Source organism: Henckelia pumila, chromosome 2, assembly GCF_033568475.1.
Source record: "Henckelia pumila isolate YLH828 chromosome 2, ASM3356847v2, whole genome shotgun sequence".
In the NCBI taxonomy this organism is placed as follows: Eukaryota; Viridiplantae; Streptophyta; class Magnoliopsida; order Lamiales; family Gesneriaceae; genus Henckelia; species Henckelia pumila.
The window spans coordinates 99,567,048-99,590,218 of record NC_133121.1 but is presented as its reverse complement, the minus strand read 5'-3'; positions in this window follow the sequence as shown (position 1 = coordinate 99,590,218).

Here is a 23,171-nt window from a genome sequence, read left to right as displayed (position 1 = left end):
TAAAAAAATAAACTAAACAATTAAAATCATTTAAATATGCAATCTTAAACCTTCAAAATATTAAAACAATTAAATTTGCATAATAAAAAAAATTATTTTGACAAATAAACTTAAACAATTAAAAACAGTAATTAAATAGTTAGTACAATAAAATTATTTGAATAAATAATAAAATATTTTATTAACACACAATTCGCATAAAGAATTTAAATCAGTTAAACCTAAAAATAATATATCCTAATATTTATTTAATTTAATGCATGAGATTTAGTAGATTGAATTTTAGGCGTCACATACAGTCATTCATCAATTAATTCAAAGTTTATTATTTTTCTGGATCGTGTCATTACATTCATTCAATGTCCTTATCCTTCGCGTGAGTAAACTTCAAATTATTAATGTTCTAGTCCTGAAGTATAAATTATGAAAAATGAAAAGATGAAAAGGTGAAAAGATGAAAAGTTAAATGTGAAAAAGTTAAATTAAATGTAACGTAAATGAATGAGGAGAGTTGGTTGTGACTTAGACGTGCAATGATGGGTCAGGAGATGCCCTGACTCACTTGCCAAAATTAGATATGTAGACGAGGTCGGGAGACATCTCGGCTTCCCTACCAACCAAACGTGATGAAATGTTAAATGTGAAAATGTTAAATTAAATATAAAGTAAATGAATGAATGAGGAGAGTTGGTTGTGACTTAGACGTGCAATGATGGGTCGGGAGATGCCCTGACTCACTTGCCAAAAATAGACGTGTAGACGAGGTCGGGAGACATCTCGGCTTCCCTACCTGTAGCACCCAAAAATTTTAATACGTAAATTCACATGCATAATTAGGAAAATTTAATTATTTAAATTTTAGAAATATGGGTTAAATATTATTTATGTGTTATTATGTGTATTATGTGCATGATTTAAATTATTTTAGCATTAAACCCATAATTATGGAAATTCTAGATTTTTAAGAAATTTATTATTTTGATCGCGTAGACGGGACCGTTGACGGACGAGATATTGAATTTTCATCCAAATTATTTTATGAGATTTTTAGTAGCCATAAAATATTATTTTAAGGTTTTAATTCCCAAAATTTATGGTATTTTATTTATATATTTTAGAAAACCCATTTTTAGCCAAATTAAGTCATTTTAATGACTTATTAATTCTTAAACTTAAAATAATATTTCGGGATTTATTATTTTTCTATCAGATTAGTATGTATTTAGGAGTTTAATTTTTATATTTTGAATTATTATATCTATCCTAAATAAATTCTAAATTAATTATTCCTAATTACCCTAAATTAGTTCTAATCAATCCCAAAACCTACGTTTCTTCCTTCTAGCCGCCTCCAACCTTTCCCCCATCTTCTCCCTCACGTTCTTCAACAGCAGCCACAGCCTCCATAGCTCTCTTCGATTTTTTCTTGAAGATTTTAGCCGATCCGCCGTCCCGGAGCCGTATACGCATCGTTACTCAAATAAAATTTAGCAAGACATGTTGAATTCTCTTATTTGACACCATATAAGCTATTTATTTTGTTAATGTCAGATTTTTAATGATTTGTTGATGATACACTCGAATATGATGAAGTCTTATGGTTGGAATTTGATCAACACATGGTTTTTACTTGTTTTCATGAACATTGGCACATTTTCTTGGCATGGTTTGGGTTAGCTGCTGGTCCACGGCTCAGAGGGGTGCCTTAGGGTCCCTAGGCTTGGGTTGTCTTGGTGGTTAAGGCTGTAAAGAAGCTAGGACTGAGCTGCTTCAGATTTGGTCCAAGGAATGTGCAGATTTAGGGTATACTGGAAGAGGGCTCGGTTCGAGCCATGCAGGGGCTAGACGTTGGTAAGGCTTGGTAGGTTAGGTCCGCCCAGACGAGGGCTAAGTCTGGGCGGTGGTGCTCCGGTCATGGGCGGCCGGAGCAGGGCAGCAGCAGCCATGGAATGGCTGCTGCTCGCCCAGCCGAGAAGAGAGGAAGGGTTGGGGTTCGGGCTGGGGGCTGGGATCGGGCCGGGCTGGGTCTTGGGGGCTTGGGTCGGGTCATTCGGGTCACGGGTTAAGTTAGTTGGGCTCGGGTATTTTTATTTTTTTAAGTTATTTATTTGTTTAAGTGTTTTAATAGACTAATTTAATTAGTTTAAAATTTTAATTGGGCTTTTAAATATTTTATTAGGCCTTAAAAAAATTTGTTATTTACGTAAGCCCAATAATTTTCATGGGAGCCCATGGGAATTATTGGGCCAGTTTGTGAATTTTGGGTCTGTCAGTGATTTTTTGGGCTTAGTTTAAGTTATTGGGCTTAAATGTTTTTATTTAGGCCCAATTATGATTAATGGCTTTTATTTAAGTATTAATATATATAATGGGCTTTTAAATTAAGTAATGGGCCACATTAAGATTTTATGGGTTTAGAGTGAGTGATCAGCAGTCTATACCAACCCATGAAAATTTATTAAGTCCGGAATATATATTTAATTTATTTGATGCATGGAAGTTAATTTTTTAAGTATAAGTATTTTTATTATAAAAATTAATTAAATATATATTACGGACATCTTTTCAGTGCATGCATATATGAAATATTCAGTTAAATATGATCATGATTAAGAGTTGAGCAATAAAATATTTTTTTTATGATGAGAGTTAAAGTGGTGTGACAGCACAGTTCAGAAGTGGTTTACCACCAACACAGTTCAGGAGGTAGTTTACTACCGGCATAGAGGTGACTTGTCACCGCCACGTAAGTTGGTTTAAGAGACTGATCAGTCGGCACAGATTTAGTCACACTCACGGATATAAACATAGACTGTTTAGAAAGTAATATGCTCAACTATATTCAGTAAGCTCAGTATGTTCAGTTATGATTATGTTTAGTCAGATACCCATGTTATTTTATCATGCATGATGTTCATGTAAATATATGTATTAGTATGATTATGTGCTTGTGTGATTTTTTTTAAAACCTTGTTATTATGAGATAAAACATGTTGGACCTCTAAGCTCACTACGCTTATATGGTGCAGGTGAGCATGATGATTCTTATTATCTTATATAGCTCCTACTGGTGGTGAGGATGTATGAGCGAGCTGGCAGTGGACCCCGTGACCGGCGCCTTCGCATTGTTTTTATGTCATGTTTAGATTTAATTTATCAGAGTCTTTAAACAAATTTTCGTGTTTATTTTAGTGCATAATTTATTAATTTTTAGTACAAATATTATTTTATTATTGCATGACATTTATTTTGTTCAAGCATGATTTAAGATTTTTATTAAATAAATGTTTACTATTTTTTGTAGTCAATTATGAGAGTTTTATTTTTGTATTATTTTTAATGTTTATACATATATGTATGGGCATATATGTATAGTAATATTTTTTTAAAAAAAATTCCGCATTTAATTAGTCAGAGTCGTTTCACTACCAACCAGACGTGTAGTACGAGGTCAGAAGAAATCTCGGCTTTCCTACCAACCAGACGTGTAGTATAAGGTCGGAAAAAATCTCGGCTTCCCTACCAATTCAGAGGGGCAATGTGGTGTCGGGAGAGATCTCGGTATTCTTGCCGGCATAGTACTGTAGTCATTGATCGATCAAAAACCATAGTCACAATCGAGGATCTAAATAGTAAATTCACAAGATAATTAAAAAAAAAATGTTCATGAATGTCATGTTTTCATTGCATATTATAAATGTTCTGCTTCGGGCATGAGTCGTGTTTGATTCGGATGAGTTCATCGTATACTTATTATTATTTTTAATATGATGCATGTATTTTGAACCCTCGTTATTTATAGTACAATCTTGTTGAGTCTTTAGACTCACTACTATGCTTGGTGCAGGTTAGACTTTGTTGAGATCGAGGGGCATGACTCTCAAGTGGACTGCGAGTCTTCCGCAGAGTTTATTCAAACTTAAATGTTTAGAAGTAGTTATTTTGTTTGTTGAGTCAATGTAAATGTAATAATCTTTAAATTTGTTGTTGACATGAAAATATTAAATTGTTAAATCTTTGGATGTTTGAAATATCGTATCATTTTCTTTAGATTCTCGTTCATTTTAGTCTAACTGAAGTGAATTGCACTTGAATTTTTGGGGTCTAACAATTCGTCTCATAAAATTAGTCCGTGAAACCATATCATTCATTGAAATTACAATTTCAAGAAATATATTGTTATCGCGTATGCAAATGCCAAATTGTTAGGAATATGTCTCGAAAGTTGGCCTCTTGCTATGGAATTACGCATCAAATTAATTTGGTAGGTTATCCACTGAACATTTGTTAAAAAAAACATAAAAGTGACACCGACGCTCAAATTATTTCATTTGTTTATGTGATAATAATCTATATTTATATATACATAATAACTGAGTTTTTGCCAAATATAGTAAAATCCCGCCAAAAATATTAAGTTGAAAAAGGAAACAAACTAAACTTCTTTCTATTTATATTATAAATGCAACGAAATGGTCAAATCTTTTCATATATTATATATTATATATATAAATATATAATTTATAAAGATAACTCATATAATTGACTCAAATTACATATTTTATAATGTTTTGATTTACAAAAAAAATATACACTTTCAAATGTATATAAATAAATACTACAAATATAATAATAAATAAATAAATTATCATTATAAAATGTGCTTAATCAATCTATAGAAATGTATTAATTTTAAGTATCCGTATATATCAATTTTTTTAAAAAATAATTACATATAAAATATAACGTAAAAAAATAATTACTTAATTTTATTTTAACATTTAAAAGTCTTTTAATTTCAAAAATTGAATTTTCTTAAACACAATATAATATTATATTTAATAATATGAAAGTTTGACCACAAATGGAAAATGAGCATTATTAACAGAAAATTTTTATTGGTTTGCAATATTTACCATATTTACGAGTTTCAAATTTGATTTATTTTTTATAATGCTTAAATAGACAAAACAATTTTCCTTGATTACTTTACATTCTTACTTTACATTCTTAATTGTGTCATTTTCAGTAAAATCCCGCCAAATTTTTTTTCTAAAAACAAAAATTTTGTGAACAAAACCGGAAAATAAATTTTTTTAAAAAAATTATATTTTTCAAATTATTAATTCAATTACTTCATATTTGATATATTTGGATTACAAAGGAATATTTACAAACAATTTCATTTCTAAATTTAATCGCAATATTCATGTAATTAAAAATTTCATAATATTCGCAACTATTTATATACATATATAATCATTTAGAATTACACAAGAATATTTAAAATATTTCATTATTATGACATTCCATTTATAATATTTTCTTTCCAAATATTTAAAATTAATCAATTAAGATTTTAAAAAAAATCCTACATAGGATTTTAAAAAATTTTAATATAAATTTATACATATACACACACACATATATATATATACAAAATTTCGTAATATAATTTATGTGCATACATCTTTAAGACCTATAAATGTTATTATTAAATATATAAATGTAATTCCGTAATATTTGCATAAATTTATATAAATAAATATCATTCCATAATATTTGCTTTCTAAAACATCAACAATTTATCATCTAATCATAATATTCCTGTAAAAAATTAAAAATTCTGTAATATTTACATATATTTATATACATATAAATTTATTTTAAATTACGAACAATATTTACAAAAAAATCCAAATCCACATGTCTGAAAAATATATAATATTTTTTAATTTAAAAACACTTATTATTAAAATCAAAGTGCACTTTTAAAATATATATTAAATAATATTGTTAATTTACCATGTATGTGTGAATATATATATATATATATATATATCATAATATCAATAAATATTTAATATATATATATATATATATCATAATATCAATAAATATTTAAAATATCCGATATATATATATATATATATCATAATATCAATAAATATTTAAAATATCCAATTAATATTAAATATACATGGTGATGATGGTTTATCAAACCGAGGCCCAGGTTGTCAGGGTAGTTAAGTGGACGTGATGGCCGGGCTAATAGGTGTAAAATGTGATTTGTCCCTCTGGGATCAGGATGATCTGCACACAAGGGAAAGGAATGAAAGCACGTTAGTTGGGCGCCGAAAGGTTTTTCGACGGGGCCACTCCGATGCTTAAGTCAGACTTAAAAATAGAATGGACTTTTAGGAAAAATGAGTATAGTGCTTTGAAATTTTAGATGAACATACCTCTACAAATGCCTGTGGCCAGGTATTTATAGGCCTTGGTGTGAGAGAGTCACTCCGCATTTCCAGGGTAGTGGCCACGATCTGGATCGTGGGTGCAGGAGTTACCCACGTTTACCTGTGACGCACGATGGAGCCGAAAGGCTCGGGATTATGGCAATCGTGGGGATCATGCCCTTGAGACATGGGCTTTGTCTAAGTCATGCAGATCTGGTCTCCCGGGATCCTGAAGCTCCTAGCCTGCTTTAATACAGCCCTGACACCCCTGGTCTTTCATGGCCCTGCCACCCCTGGCTTACCAGGGTATCACTACTCCTCTCTAAAATAGTCGGGCTAGAGCCTTACTCACTGTCCTGACTAACAGCCCTGCTACCCTTGCTTTAATACAGCCCTGACACCCCTGGCCTTTCATGGCCCTGCCACCCCTGGCTTACCAGGGTATCACTACTCCTCCCAAAAATAGTCGGGCTAGAGCCTTACTCGCTGTCCTGACTAACAACCCTGCTACCCTTGCTTTAATACAACCCTGACACCTCTGGCCTTTCATGGCCCTGCCACCCCTGGCTTACCAGGGTATCACTACTCCTAATGCTTCTCTCTTAATGAATGGGAGAAAAATATTTTGAAATTTTCCGAAAATGTGATAGGGCTGACGTCAACCCTAGAATTTGAAAAGACGGGCAGGGGTCAGTGGCCGTTACCTGTCCTTTCACTTGCCCGCATCATCATTACCCTGCCCGGTTCAACTTCCCAAGCTCACCCCCACCATTCGATTGTTTTGAAATCCACGGCCTAGATTCACCGTGAGTCTCTATATATAAGCCATCTCCTTTTCCACAGCTCACTTTCTTCCTCTTCGCACATTTACCTCCTCCAATTTTTCCGGCTGCTACCCCTCGACGATTTCTCCAACCTCCGTTCATGTGTACTCACCTTCTTGTAAGTTTTCATCCACTCCCTACTACATTCCCCCTGTTTTTCTTCGCGACCATGTCTGAATCGACATCGTCAACCTCTGGTGCCAACGCCCATGGCTCCGGTAGCGTAGAATCGGCGGCTCTACGCCATGATTCCCCACCCCCTGTCACTTCTGTTGCCCACGCGGTGACAGTGGTTCCTTCCTCTTCCCGACCTAAGAAAGTCCTTGCTGGGACTTCCAAGGACAAAGGGAAAACCAAAATTATTGAACCTATGCTCCTTTCTTCTTATGTGAAGCCAAATCCTGACATCCCTTGGTTTTCCAGTATGACTAGCACTCTTCGTTCAGAGTCGATAGAGGAAATCCGAGCCATGGGTAATATTCCCCCATCTTATTCTATCATTATCCCTGGCCCATTGGGTAAAGCGGACCAGCCCCCCGAGGGTTTCTATACCTTCTTTAGGGAGCAACTCAGAAATGGGCTTTGTTTCCCGGTCCCTCCTTTTTACTATAATGTTGCTGCTTTTTACAAGGTTCCCCTGAACCAATTTCATCCAAACGCTTTCCGCATGATGGCTGCCACCTATGTCCTTTTCAAAATGCATAACTTGGCCATCACCCCTCTTGTTTTCCATTACTATTTTGCTTGCCGTTTTACCGAGATGACATTCTCTTTGAACGCTCGGCAAAACGCCCGCTTTCTGGACGACACCCCTTCCTCATGGAAGGGATGGAAAGAGAGATTCTTCTACATTCAGTTACCTTCAGCCCGGACCAACCCCACTCAATTCCTGACAGCTCTTCCTCTCCAACCCGAGCTCCCTAGGAATTATAAAGTTGAGGGGCCATACCTCCGCTCTCAAGAGTTGGTAGAAAACAAAAAATTTCCTTCGGCCCCTCTTCTGGAAGAAAAAAGCTTGAATGATTATGGGCTGGGTGCCCGGGTAGTTGATCCGGTAGATCGGATTATTGATGAGTATGATGACCCGGCCCCGGCCTCTGGTATGTTTTACTGCTATTATGTACTTGCTTCTCTTCCATACTGTTTCTAATATACCAATTCTTTTTGTGCAGTAGAACCAGCCACCAAGAAAAAGAAAAAATCTCGACTAATGAAGCAGGCCTTTGCCGAAAAACGGGAAGCTGAGAAGGCAGCTGCTCAGAGAAAAGAAGAAGCCAGGGCTGCGGAGGCGGCCAGGAAAGCAAGGGTCCTCCAACTTGTTGAAGAACGCCGGGCGCACGGGATTCAGGCCCAAGAGCATCCAGCCTCCTTAACTGGTCCCGGGCCTGTCGTTCCCCCTGCTGCGGCAATGCCGTCCACGATTCCTTCTTTGGAAACCAGGCTAGGTGACGAGCCTACCTCCCCTATTGCCGAACCCTCCTCCCACATGATCCGTAAAAGAAAAGCTGTGGGGGAGCCAGAGACTGTCATTCTAAGCGATCCTGAAGATGGGGCTCCCCTTTCGCCCTCCTTTCAGCCCTTGGCGCCCTTTTACCAAGCTGCACAGGGCTCTAGTCCCTTGGGCGCCAAAGGAAACATATTCGAAGCCGGGGCTTCTGGTCGAGGAGTACGGATGCTGAAGGATCTTCTAACCTCTGCGGAGCAGCTTCATCTCTATCATTAGGGCCTGAATGTCAAATACTTCGAGGGCACCAACCGAATTATATCTGTAAGTCTGTTAGACGTAGATTGAATGATGTTTCACCTTACCTTTCTAATACCCATGTTTTCAGGGGCTGCACATGCTGGTGGACAACTATGAAGATGCGACCCATTTTGGTAGGATCGAGACAGACCGGGCGCATGTGGAGGCGAAGAGGTCCCGGGCTACTGCTGAGCTAAATAAAAAATTGGAACAGGATTTGGTGGTGACGAATCAGACCCATGACCAAGTAGCGTCCAGCCTCCGCTCCGCCTTGGAGACGACTGAGCAGGCTCTTCAATCTGCTCAACTAGATCGTGCTCGTCTTGAAGCAGATCTGGGGCAAGCTCGAGATGCCCTAACCACTACCACAGCTGAGTTGAGGGCGGCTGAGAACCGAGCTGCAGAGGCTCAGACTGAGGCGGCCATTGCCAAGGATAAAGCTGAAAAAGCAGTAACGGCTCTGGAAACCCGCCTGAAATCAAAAGAAGAGCTTAAAGCGTCTTTCCTATCTTCTGCTGAGTTTCAAGAAGCAGTGGTGTACAAGTCGTAAACCTTATTCCAAGTCGGCTTTTACAAATGCCGAGATCAGTTCGAGGAAGCCGGCCTATGGTCCTCTGACAAGAAAGATTTTTCGGATTTGGACAAGGCCATTGACTCCCTCCCTGGTGCCAAAGGAGCTAAAGGTGTGAAGGCTGCTCCTACTGAAGGAACTCAGACAACTGAATATGGCGGCCCCTCTAATAACCCTGCAATTTGAATCATTATTATATTTGTAATTGGGCCGTGGAAGGCCCACCTTCTGTAATCGCTTTATTATCAATGTTATTCACAACTTCTTCATTGTGTGATGTATTGAATATTTGAATCCTTCCCCGCCATAACAGAACAAAGCTTGTATTTCTTTGGGTTCCACTGGGTGCCAGGACCTGGAACCTCCCAGGCTTATATATGCCTTGGGCTAAAAATGGGTGCCGGGGCTTGTATATGCCTTGGGCTTAAGATGGGTGCCGGGGCCTGGAACCTCCCGGGCTTATATAATGCCAAGGGCTTATATATACCTTGGGCTTAAGATGGGTGCCGGGGTCTGGAACCTCCCGGGCTTATATAATCCCAAGGGCTTATATATGCCTTGGGCTTAAGATGGGTGCCGGGGCCTGGAACCTCCCGGGCTTATATAATGCCAAGGGCTTATATATGCCTTGGGCTTAAGATGGGTGCCGGGGCCTGGAACCTCCCGGGCTTATATAATGCCAAGGGCTTATATATGCCTTGGGCTTAAGATGGGTGTCGGGGCCTGAAACCTCCCGGGCTTATATAATGCCAAGGGCTTATATATGCCTTGGGCTTAAGATGGATGCCGGGGCCTGAAACCTCCCGGGCTTATATAATGCCAAGGGCTTATATATTCCTTGGTCTTAAGATGGGTGCCGGGGCCTGGAACCTCCCGGGCTTATATAATGCCAAGGGCTTATATATGTCTTGGGCTTAAGATGGGTGCCGGGACCTAGAACCTCCCGGGCTTATATAATGCCAAGGGCTTATATATGCCTTGGGCTTAAGATGGGTGCCGGGGCCTGGAACCTCCTGGGCTTATATAATGCCAAGGGCTTATATATGCCTTGGGCTTAAGATGGGTGCCGGGACCTGAAACCTCCCGGGCTTATATAATGCCAAGGGCTTATATATGCCTTGGGCTTAAGATGGGTGCCGGGGCCTGGAACCTCCCGGGCTTATATAATGCCAATGGATTATATATGCCTTGGGCTTAAGATGGGTGCCGGGGCTTGAAACCTCCCGGGCTTATATAATGCTAAGGGCTTATATATGCCTTGGGCTTAAGATGGGTGCCGGGGCCTGGAACCTCCCGGGCTTATATAATGCTAAGGGCTTATATATGCCTTGGGCTTAAGATGGGTGCCGGGGCCTGGAACCTCCCGGACTTAGATAATAGAAAACCTTTTTTAATGAATAAACTCCATTAATAAACATCGAATACAAAACACTACATAAAATATTTCTTCAAATGTAAAGCATTCCATGGTCGTTTGAGGGGGCGTCCCTGACTATCCTGTAGGTACCAAGTATTAGCACTGACCTTTCTGATAAGCTTGTATGGCCCCTCCCATCGGGCATCTAGCTTCCCCACTTCCCCTGCTGGATTAACTCTCTTCAATACCAACTCTCCTTCCTGTAATTCCCGAGGTTTGACTTTTTGATTATAGGCTCTCATCACCCGAGCTCTATAGGCCTCCACTCTGCAAGCTGCTTTCTCCCTTCGCTCTTCAATGAGATCCAATTCTTGTGCCCGGGCTCCTTCTTTCGTATCCTCATATGCCCTAATCCGAGCTGAAGGTTGTCCAATCTCTACTGGCAGAATAGCCTCCGAACCATATACCAGGCTAAAAGGTGATTCCTGTGTAGCAGTATGAGGAGTGGTTCGATAGGCCCACAACACACTTGGGATCTCCTCAACCCAGTCTTTCCCCATTCCATGCAACCGAGCCTGTAAAGATCGAACAATAGTACGGTTGGTAACTTTTGTTTGACCATTACTTTGAGGATAGGCGACCGAGGTGAAGGCCTGCTTAATGTTCATCTCGGCACACCAATCTGCCAATTTCTTCCCCTGAAACTGCCTACCATTATCCGAAACCAACTTCCTTGGGAGCCCAAACTGGCACACTATGTTCTTCCACAAAAACTTCATCACTTCGGCTTCTGTTATTTTTGCCAAAGGCTCTGCCTCCACCCACTTGGAAAAATAATCAACGGCTACCAGCAAGAATTTTTTCTGTGCCCGGGCTTGTGGAAAAGGTCCTACTATGTCCAGACCCCATTGGTCAAAGGGGTACGATGCCCATACGGGATTCAAGCTACTTGCCGGGCTATGCTGTATATTGCCGAACCTCTGACATCCTTCACAAGACCGGGCAATTTTAGATGCATCAGCCTGCAAAGTGGGCCACCAGTATCCGGACAACAATACCCTTCGGACCAGACTCATAGACCCTCCATGGTTTCCACAACATCCCTCGTGCACTTCCCGTAAGACATATTATGTTTCCCCTTCCCCCAAGCATTTGAGCAAAGGGCCCTGATAGGAACGCCTATAAAGCCTTCCTCCTAAAATAGCAAATCTGGCTACCTGTCTTCGTATGACCCGGGCTTGTCCTCTGTCTTCCGGGAGATCCCCATGGGTAAGGTACTTGACCATCAGGGCCATCCATGTATCTTCTCGGAGGACCGGCTCCTGAGCTTCTATGGCAGCCACCATTTCCCTCTGTACCAGGGATTCTTTACCATCATTTTCCCCAGTGACCGCTCTTTTAGCCAAGGCGTCTGCTTCCATATTTTCTTTCCGGTGTATCTGCTCTATACTCCAAGTAGTGAAACTGGCCCCGAGTTCTTCAATTATCTTACAATATTTTATCAATTTCTCCTCTCGGGTACAGAAGGTCTTCTTTACTTGCTGAACAACCAACTGTGAGTCAGAATATATTATAATATGACTTACCCCGACTTCCCGAGCCCTTTGCATCCCAGCTATCACAGCCTCATATTCAGCTTCGTTGTTGGAGGCTGGAAATCCAGCTTTACGACTATCTCGATTTTCTCCTGGGTAGGTGAGATAAGGATGACCCCTACACCACTGCCTCCAACACCACTGGCTCCATCTACAAAAACCCTCCATACTTCCTCTTGGCCAAAAGTGGCCACCTCTGTCAAAAAATCGGATAAAGCCTGGGCTTTGATGGCTTTACGCGGCTGGTATTCAATGTCATATTCTCCCAACTCCACCGACCATTTTACGAGCCTCCCCGAGGCATCCGGATGAGTCATGATTCGCCCTAGGAGGCTATTAGTAAAAACAGTTACCGGGTGAGACAAGAAATAAGGTCTCAATTTCCGGGCTGTTATTACCAGATTCAGGGCCATCTTCTCAATCTCCGTATATCTAACTTCCGCCCCCTTCAAAGCATGACTGACGTAGTACACAGGCCTCTGATCTCCCTTTTCCTCTTTTATTAAAATAGTGCTGACCGCCTTCTCAGTAGTAGACAGATATATCCATAATCTTTCCCCTGGCTCTGACTTAACCAAGATAGACAAGCTAGCCAGATGCTCCTTCAACTCCTGAAAGGCCTGCTAGCACTGCTCAGTCCAGCCAAACCTCTGGGCTTTACGCAACACTTGGAAAAAATGATAGCTGCGGTGAGCTGACCGAGCTATAAATCGAGCCAGTGCTGTAATCCGGTCGTTCAATCGCTGTACCTCCTTGATAGATGTTGGCGAAGGCATTTACCGCAACAGCTTCACTTTTTCTGGGTTGACTTCTATCCCATGTTCAGTTACCATGTACCCCAGAAACTTGCCACTTTTCACCCCAAACATACACTTGGCCGGATTCAACTTGATCCCATACCGCCGAACTGTGGCAAAAGTTTCCTCCAGGTCGGGTATAAAACAATCCCGGGTCCTGGACTTCACCAATATATCATCCACATATACCTCCACATTTCGACCCACCTGTTCCCGGATACTCTGTCCATCATCCGCTGATACGTAGCCCTTGCATTTTTTAGACCAAATGGCATAACCACGTAACAGAAAGTACCTCCCGAGGTGATAAAACTGACTTTGTCTTGATCTTCTAGGGCTAAAGGAATTTGATGGTAGCCCTGGTATGCATCCATGAAGCTCAGCAATTCACACCCGGATGTGGAATCCACCAATTGGTCAATCCGGGGTAAAGGATAACAATCCTTGGGGCAGGCTTTATTTAAATCCCGAAAATCCACACACATCCGCCACTTCCTGTTAGCTTTTGGTACCAGCACTACGTTGGACAACCAAGTAGGAAATTGTACTTCTTTGATGTGTCCGGCCCGCAGTAGCTCTTGAACCTGCTCCGCTATTACTTTATCCTTCTCAGCCCCGAAATGCCTCTTCTTTTGTAATACAGGCCGGGATCCAGAGATGATGTTGAGTTTGTGCTCTGCAACATGAGATGAAACTCCCATCAAATCGCCCTGAGCCCAGGCGAACACATCCTTATTCTGAATGAGGCAACCTTTCAATGTTTCAGCCAACCTTTCTTCTAAGTCCCGGGCTGTTTTAACAGACTTCCCTGTTTGCCCGAGCTCCAGCTCCACCTCTTCATACTCACCTTTAGACTCCTCCACAGAACAGACTTCTCTTCCCCCCCTGGGCTCCTTCCTTCCCACTCTGTCTTGCCCTCTTGTAATCTACCTTCACTGTCTCGGCATAGCATTTTCGGGAAGAAGGTTGATCTCCTCGGACTTATCCGACCTTATCTTCCACTGAGAATTTGATCTTTTGATGGTAAGCTGAGGCCACGGCTTTGAAAGAATTCATAGCCGGCCTCCCCAAGATGACATTATAAGAAGAGGGTGCTTCTACTAATGTGAATCTTGTCATGACCGTCCTCTTCTCATCTCCTGACCCTAAGGTTATGGGCAGCAACATTTCCCCTTGGGGTTGAACGGTGTGCCCTGCAAAACCATATAAGGCAATTTTTACCGGGCTCAACTCATACCCATGCAGATCCATCTGCTCGAATGCTTCTTGAAAAAGGACGTTTACTGAGCTTCCCGAGTCGACAAACACCCTTCGAACATCATAATTGGCGATCCGAGCTTGTATAAGCAAGGCGTCATTATGTGGTAAGTTTACTCCTTCCAGGTCTTGGGGTCCGAATGTGATAATTGGCCCTGAACCCTATCGCCCTTCCTCCACCCCTAAACTTTCCCTTCGACTCCAGGCCTTCCTAGCCCGGTTCGAATCTCCGTCAGTAGATCCTTCCGATATCATGTTAATGATACCTTTGGCTGGCCCATCTCCTGATGTCTTGTCCTTTTTTGCATGATCCATTTCTTGTTTCCATTTTTCCCGAGAGCTGGTGATATCCCGAGGAGGAACCAGTGTCTGTGACCCCCGAAGCCAAGGCACGCTTCGGGGCTTTTTCGGAACCGGCTTACCATCTCTAACATAAGGTAGCTGATGTTTCTTGTAGCGAACCAAACCGGATCCTCTACCTAATTAGAGTTTAGGAGCATAATTAAACATGCATTAAATAAATCACTGCAGAAGACTTAAATTAAAACAGACCGGCAGAATACAACCGGATAAATAAATTCGATTATACAACCCAATCGAATAAATAACCCTAAAGGCAAAACCTACAGCTAAATCCTGCTTTCTTCACTGGTCACTGGCTACTCCAAGCTCCTGGTGCCCAACCATACACCTACAACTGCCCCGTCGAATGGGGTGTCCAGACATACAGAAACACTGGACATGAGCTCTAAGCTCAATACAAAAGCAATGATATATATATAATATATGCAACACATAAATGACTTTAAAATCAGGGTTAAATCACTTTCTCTGGGCGCCTGGAATACACAGTATCGGGCTAGAAAGCGACTCCGCATGGTACTCGTATATTCCCAAGACACGAATCCTCAGGAAGAATCGCCTCGACTGATGGAAACTGTCATAACTCACATCGTACTCGATGCAGTGTTCGTAAAAACATATGCATGTGCTAAAGCCGTAAAACATGGTAAACACATAGCACATATTCATGCAACACATATAATATATATCATGCTGGCCATCTCAGTCAGTACTTACGTACCTCACTACAGGAAAATCCTAGCAGTCCCACTCTAGGTTCCAAGCCTATCATCAACTCTACAATGCAAATATCCATGCATCATTCAATAAGCTCTCAAATCCTTAACTAAGCTATTGCATACTCCTAAATAATTTAAGGAGACCATAGCTATACCTGCGTCCGTCGTCAGCCCACTGATGGCGACTATCCCGCAACTAGGGGCACACCCCTGCTGCAGCTCCACAGCTTCGAGCACTGCTCCGCTACACGAGCACTGCCCCGCTACTATGTCAGACACTGTCTGACTATACTAAAATATATTTCCTACTCCAACTCTAAAATAAGAGTACCCAAAGCCCAAAATAGAGCTACTAGGGAGAAGGAGAGGAATTCGGAATTGGCAAGAAATGAGGAGCTCGGACCCTATATTTATAGACGTCGATCGGAAGCTCCGTTCCTCGATCGGATGTTCCATTCCGGCAGATCGGAAGCTCCGTTCCCCGATCGGACGCTCCGTTCGCCACGTGTCAATTCGGTTCACATGCAACCACACACCTGTCACCGACAGCCATCGGAAGTTCCGTTCTTGATCGGACGTTCCGATCGTCGATCGGACGCTCCGATCCCACTCGAGTCTTGGAACCTTCTAAACCAATTTCGAGTGTCCTGGATCCATTTCTGGGCTTCGTTAATCCTCTTGGACTTCCTTAATCATGTTTTACTTAACCCAAACATGATTACATGATTAATTACTCATTAATCGTTAATCACGGATACGGGTCACTGCATTCTCCCCCCCTTAAAAGATTTCGTCCTCGAAATCTAAGGTAAAACCTCGAGAACATATAAAAGACCCTTGCTTGAGTGTCTGGTCGAAATAGCTTCCGACATACTCAGACTCTTGTTGAATTATATGCAAACTGCATAAATGCTAAATCACAATAGGATTCTCCGAGCTGGAAACCACTGCATTACTTGATGAAAATTAACCTCGCTTGACACTAACGTACCACAACACTGATACGTCCTTCGTCACAATCACGATCTTACTGATCACGAAGGATACAACAATCCACTTGATCAAGATTATCATCCCAAGTAAAATCTAAAACTGACTAAGACCAAGTCATAACCTGACTGGCTTACGATATTCGTCGAATCACTAAACAATTTTAACCATCCACTGGTCCCCAAAAGTTCTCAATGCCCAACACCTCTAGTTAGGAAACACTAATCCCAACACTGTGCTAACACAACAAATCTCTAATTCTCTTCAAGAGAATCTAATTGACACAGGGTCATACTGCAATATAACTGCTTAACATGATTTCATAGACTGATTATCCTCCCCATGCCTCACCGAAGCAAAACAGCTTCCTAAGGGCAAAACTGGGAACTCAGACCATCCAGTCTAGTACAAATCACAGTTCATGTTTTTTAGTATAACTCAGCCATAGGTTATTCACCCAAGAATTCCCAATCAATAGACATTCTCCCGATAGTTATACTTACTCGCAATCACTGTATACAAATCAAGACTAAGGCAAGCTCCCACCAATATGTTCGACTGGGACATTCCACAGTACACAGACATATGGAAACGCTTCCTATACCGTCTTGAAACTCGACAGTTGTAAGTGCCTGGTATAACTCAACTCGGAGTCTCTGATGAAGCCATCATCGCATACCAACCTCCCAAGATTAAACACACTGATCCTGTGACTAAATCCCAATGGATTCTCAATAGTCAAATAGCTTCCCTTGCTGAACTCATCAGCCACAGCAATGAAAAGACTAATTCGTCGATTTCCTAGCCGATCCTGGGAAACACTTGTCCTTTAATAGCTGGTCACACAACGCTTCTGACTGTCGTCATAGCTGGAACGTAAAATCTCTGACAAACAGTCAGCACGGATGTGATTTACTGACTGGAAAGAACAAAGTTGCTGCATCGCTGTCTTGCGAAGTCTTTAATTCCCACAACAATCTTGTTGACCACTAAGCCGATCAACGACTGCTTCGATCATTTCCATGATCTCACGCACCATATGCTAAAATTTAGTGACACCCCTTGCCGGATCTCGAAAATAGACCTCAGCTAATGTCACACTTCGTGATCATACAACTGATGTCCATATGAGTATCCAATCCTCGTTAGATCCCAAACTCCAATGGTACACTTAAGACATCATCACAAAAGCACTATCCTGAAAGTTACCAATTCCTTCACTTGTGTCTCCTGTCAAGTTAACCCTTAACTTGACCCTTCATGTCAATTGAAACTCTTTGGTGAATTCATCTCCGACAACCTAGAGATTTCAAAGCACCACCTGCTCCGAGACTGTATCAAGTACTCATCTCTTAAGCATTTGAACGACAAAATACTATCCCAAGTATTTCTCGATTGCTACATCCAAATCATCACAGTTTGGACTTACTAATCGACCTCGTCGATTTACTGATTGATACTCACACTTATCAAATCAGATAACCACTGATCGTCAACACCTAAGTGGCTCGATCAATTACTCTTGACTCGACTGTCCCAAGTCTACTATTCCAAACAGTGGATTACTCAAAACTCTCTGGTTTCAACAAACCCACGCTTGGTAACCGAACCATAGCTATTAGTAATCTAATGACACATCCTCGTGTCTTACTACTGACAGCTGCCTCGTACACTGATTTAACCAATCTAACCCTGACAGAGTTAATCAATATCCACTAGTAGTCATTAGCACAAATCCTGCGTCGTCTCAGCACTACTACTCGTTGTCTTGTTCACTCGAGATGAACATCAAGACAAACTAAGTCCAAGAAGCATAACTAACGAATACCAAAGATTTCCACAATCTTTGAATGCACCCCTGATCATATTCCTTGCTAAGACTGTACGACAATTCAAGACTTAGGGTAGCTTACCACGATATCCCACCTGGACAATCACCAAGGCTTCATGGGTATAGGCCATGCTTCCCTCAGATCTCAAAAATCCTTGTACAATACTTATCATATGATCCAACACTTGATGAAATCAATCATCATGAAGTAGTCCTCGTATTCGAGTCGAAGTCTCGAAACTACATCCCATCCTGGATCCTGAATAATTCCTATCACAAGAAAACTTTATCCACAACTCTGATGACAACCACATGTCATTGCTGGTAGAATTCCATCCACCTACTAGATCCACACGTCTAGAAGTAATCCAAAGGTCAAACTTTAAATCTATCTGCTCAGAGCACACACTTGTCAAGGAAATCCCTCCAAGACTGGTTCCTATAGCAGAACACTATTACTGATATCTCTGACACACCAGACGATATCGAACCATCAATATCAAACCTGATATCTAATCCAAGGTCATACCCTGTCGTGACTGTCACCAAATCCCTAGACTGAGTAGCCTTCCCACCGCAGTCTCCTGAAGCACAAGGGCTCCCAGGTAACCTCTGAAGTAAAAAGACTCCCAGAGTAACACTGGTATAGGGTCGCGCCCCATCACGTCTAGTCATGGTCATAGTCCACAACTCTTGGTATATATTCGACCTGTCATCCTGATGAAATCCCATCATCGCAAGTCTCAACCTAACAAAGGTCAGACAGTCTACTGTCCTAAGAAAACAAACTAGAACAAAATCCAATGTCCGAAAACGAACAATATTCCCATGCCTCTAGATGAGTCCATCCATCGCTGGTACTATATTAGTCCACTGACTAACTAGGTCAATCCTAGGAAAACACCTAGACTAACCGCAAGTCAACAATCACCGTTGGCCCTACTCAAATCCCATGAGTCACCACAGTTGAACACTAATCAACTAGGATCAATGCTAAACTTAGCAAAAACATGAAATCATCCACGAATTGCAAAATAAATAATACATGCATCATTGTTTCAAGTTATGTACAATTTCTTGATTACAATCCCTGTGTAATACAATTACAGTATCTCGAAAATACAAAATGTAAAATCAATAACTTGAATGATACAACCGAATCTGATGATTTATTACAACTGAAACACTGTTTACAACTACAACAATATAGTATTTAAATCATCGTACTAGTCTTCGTTCCTTGAGCATGAAGCTTCTAATCGACACACGCATCGATACAAGCATACTCCCGTCCAAGTCTCTCTACATGTCCTCCCGCAAAGAACTCCGGAGAAATGGCACGTGTTAGCTAACAAGCTATGCTCTGCGTCAGTGCATGTCAATCGACCTCTTATGCTCACGATCTACCGTCAGCTTTCTTCTTGTAACTAAATCATGCTTTTGAACATGAAGTTTCCCGTGTGCCTACCGAACGCATCGATACAAGCATACTAGCAAAACCATGTTCTGCATGAGGTTAAATACCTCACGCTCGAAACCTTTCATGCTTTAGGCACTCGAGGCATTCTCTGGTGAAGGTCTATCTGACAATCTCTCCAACTACGAATGGAGAATCTTCAGAATAGTGTCATCATGGTAATGACTATACAGATGCAAGCACCAAGTAAGTCCCCACCAATCCTATACCACTGCCTCTGGCATCCGGTACTTGATCCAAAGCTAGGACCCATATGAGTAGAAGTCTTGAAAACTCGGACACGATCCATCACTCCTGTCCGCACTTGCTGGAATCTCATAAGCCAAATCTTTAGAATCCTGCCGATGATGATAGTCTCTGGGAACTTAATCGCCGCATCATCACCTCTTCCAAGGTCTCATCCATCCTATAAGGATAACCCAAAGTCTCATTACTATATCCCAAGTCTCTTGCATGCATATGCTCTGATACCAATAAATGTAGCGACCCAAACCGGATCCACTACCTAATCAGAGTTTAGGAGCATAATTAAACATGCATTAAATAAATCACTGCGGAAGACTTAAATTAAAACAGACCGGCAGAATACAACCGGATAAATAAATTTGATTATACAACCCAATCGAATAAATAACTCTAAATGCAAAACCTACAGCTAAATCCTGTTGTCTTCACTGGTCACTGGCTACTCCAAGCTCCTGGTGCCCAACCATGCACCTACAACTTCCCCGTCGAATGGGATGTCCAGACATACAGAAACACTGGACATGAGCTCTAAGCTCAATACGAAAGCAATGATATATATAATATATGCAACACATAAATGACTTTAAAATCAGGGTTAAATCACTTTCTCTGGGCGCCTGGAATACACAGTACCGGGCTAGAGAGCGACTCCGCGTGGTACTCTTATATTCCCAAGACACGAATTCTCAGGAAGAATCGCTTTGACTGATGGAAACTGTCATAACTCACATCGTACTCGATGCAGTATCCGTAAAAACATATGCATGTGCTAAAGCCGTAAAACATGGTAAACGCATAGCACATATTCATGCAACACATATAATATATATCATGCTGGCCATCTCAGTCAGTACTTACGTACCTCACTACAGGCAAATTCTAGCAGTCCCACTCTAGGTTCCAAGCCTATCATCAACTCTACAATGCAAATATCCATGCATCATTCAATAAGCTCTAAAAGCCTTAACTAAGCTATTGAATACTCCTAAATAATTTAAGGAGACCATAGCTATACCTGCGTCCGTCGTCAGCCCATTGATGGCGACTATCCCGCAATTAGGGGCACACCCCTGCTGCAGCTCCACAGCTTTGAGCACTGCTCCGCTACAATAGCACTGCCCCGCTACTATGTCAGACACTGTCTGACTATACTAAAATATATTTCCTACTCCAACTCTAAAATAAGAGTACCCAAAGCCCAAAATAGAGCTACTAGGGCGAAGGAGAGGAATTCGGAATTGGCAAGAAATGAGGAGCTCGGACCCTATATTTATAGACGTCGATCGGAAGCTCCGTTCCTCGATCGGATGTTCCGTTCCGGCAGATCGGAAGCTCCGTTCCCCGATCGGATGCTCCGTTCGCCACGTGTCAATTCGGTCCACATGCAACCACACACCTGTCACCGACAGCCATCGAAAGCTTCGTTCTTGATCGGACGTTTCGATCATCGATCGGACGCTCCGATCCTGGATCATTGCTATCCCACTCGAGTCTTGGAACCTTCTAAACCAATTTCGAGTGTCCTGGATCCATTTCTGGGCTTCGTTAATCCTCCTGGACTTCTTTAATCATGTTTTACTTAACCCAAACATGATTACATGATTAATTACTCATTAATCGTTAATCACGGATACGGGTCACTACATCTCTGCTGCAGAGTTCGGCATTCACTGGTGTCATGAGTGCACTCCTGATGAAGCACACAGTACTTCCAGAACTTATCCCTAGAAACAGGGGTCTGGGTCGCAACTCCTTCTTCGCACACGTGAACAGCCCTATCTCGGGTCCCTCGGTGCGGAGCATACCGGGATAACCGCCCCATGGGATCATGGCTTTCTCTACTTCTTCCTTGTTCCCGGCCTCCCTCCCGCCGGGTTACCTCCTTCTTCTGCCTCTGAGCTTCCTCCATGTTAATGTATTTTTCAGCCCGAGCCACAAATCTTCGAAAGTCCGGGGTGCTTTCTTCACTAGTGATTTGAAAAATTCCCCTTCCCGAAGACCTTGAGTGAAGGCCGTGATCTTGGTCTCCTGGGCACAGGTAGGGACCTCCAAAGCGATCTTGTTGAACCTTTTGATATAGGTTCGTAGAGACTCCTCTCCTGACTGTTTTGCTTCAAATAGGCTATAGGTAGTTTTCCTATACCTCTTGCTACTGCCGAAGTGCTGCAAAAACACTTTCTTGAATTCTGCAAAGGGTCGAACACTTTGGGGCTCCAACTTCTCAAACCATCTTTGGGCAGAATCCACCAAAGTGGTTAAGAAGACTTTGCACTTGATCTTATCCCCATAGCAATGTAACATAGCTACATTCTCAAACCGAGCCAGGTGCTCCTCTGGGTCCGTGCTCCCATCATACTCCCGGATTTTTGCCGACTTGTAATTTAATGGCAAGGGTTCCTCTATCACCTCCTGCGAAAAAGGGCAACCCGGAATCTTGATAGGCCAAGCCATTTTGGAACCCCTTTCTTCCAACTTCTGTACTTTCCTCCTAAGTTCATGCAACTCATCCGCCATGGAAGGCTGTATTGAGTGCATCCAAGAACTTTCTTCTTCTTCTCCTTCTCTAACTTGGGCATTAGGGTTTGGATTACCCCGATTCCTTTCTTCCTCCACTGTTATGTCCTTTGATTGTGGTTGCTTTGCAGCTATCAGCGACTTCCGTATTATATCCTGAACATATGATTCGAACTGCTCCACAGGAATGGTAATGTTCCGGCCTTGCTGGTGGTCTTCAGGTGATGTTTGCTCATGAGAAGCCATATCTACGTCTATAGAACAAGCTTCCCACAGACGGTGCCAATGATGATGGTTTATCAAACCGAGGCCCGGGTTGTCAGGGTAGTTAAGTGGGCCTAACGTGATGGCCGGGCTAATAGGTGTAAAATGTGATTTGTCCCTCTGGGATCAGGATGATCTGCACACAAGGGAAAGGAATGAAATTACGTTAGTGGGGCGCCGGAAGGTTTTCCGGCGGGGCCACTCCGATGCTTAAGTCAGATTTAGAAATAGAATGGGCTTTTAGGAAAAATAAGTATAGTGCTTTGGAATTTTAGATGAACATACCTCTACAAATGCCTGTGGCCAGGTATTTATAGGCCTTGGAGTGAGAGAGTCACTCCGCATTTCCAGGGTAGTGGCCACGATCTGGATCGTGGGTGCAAGAG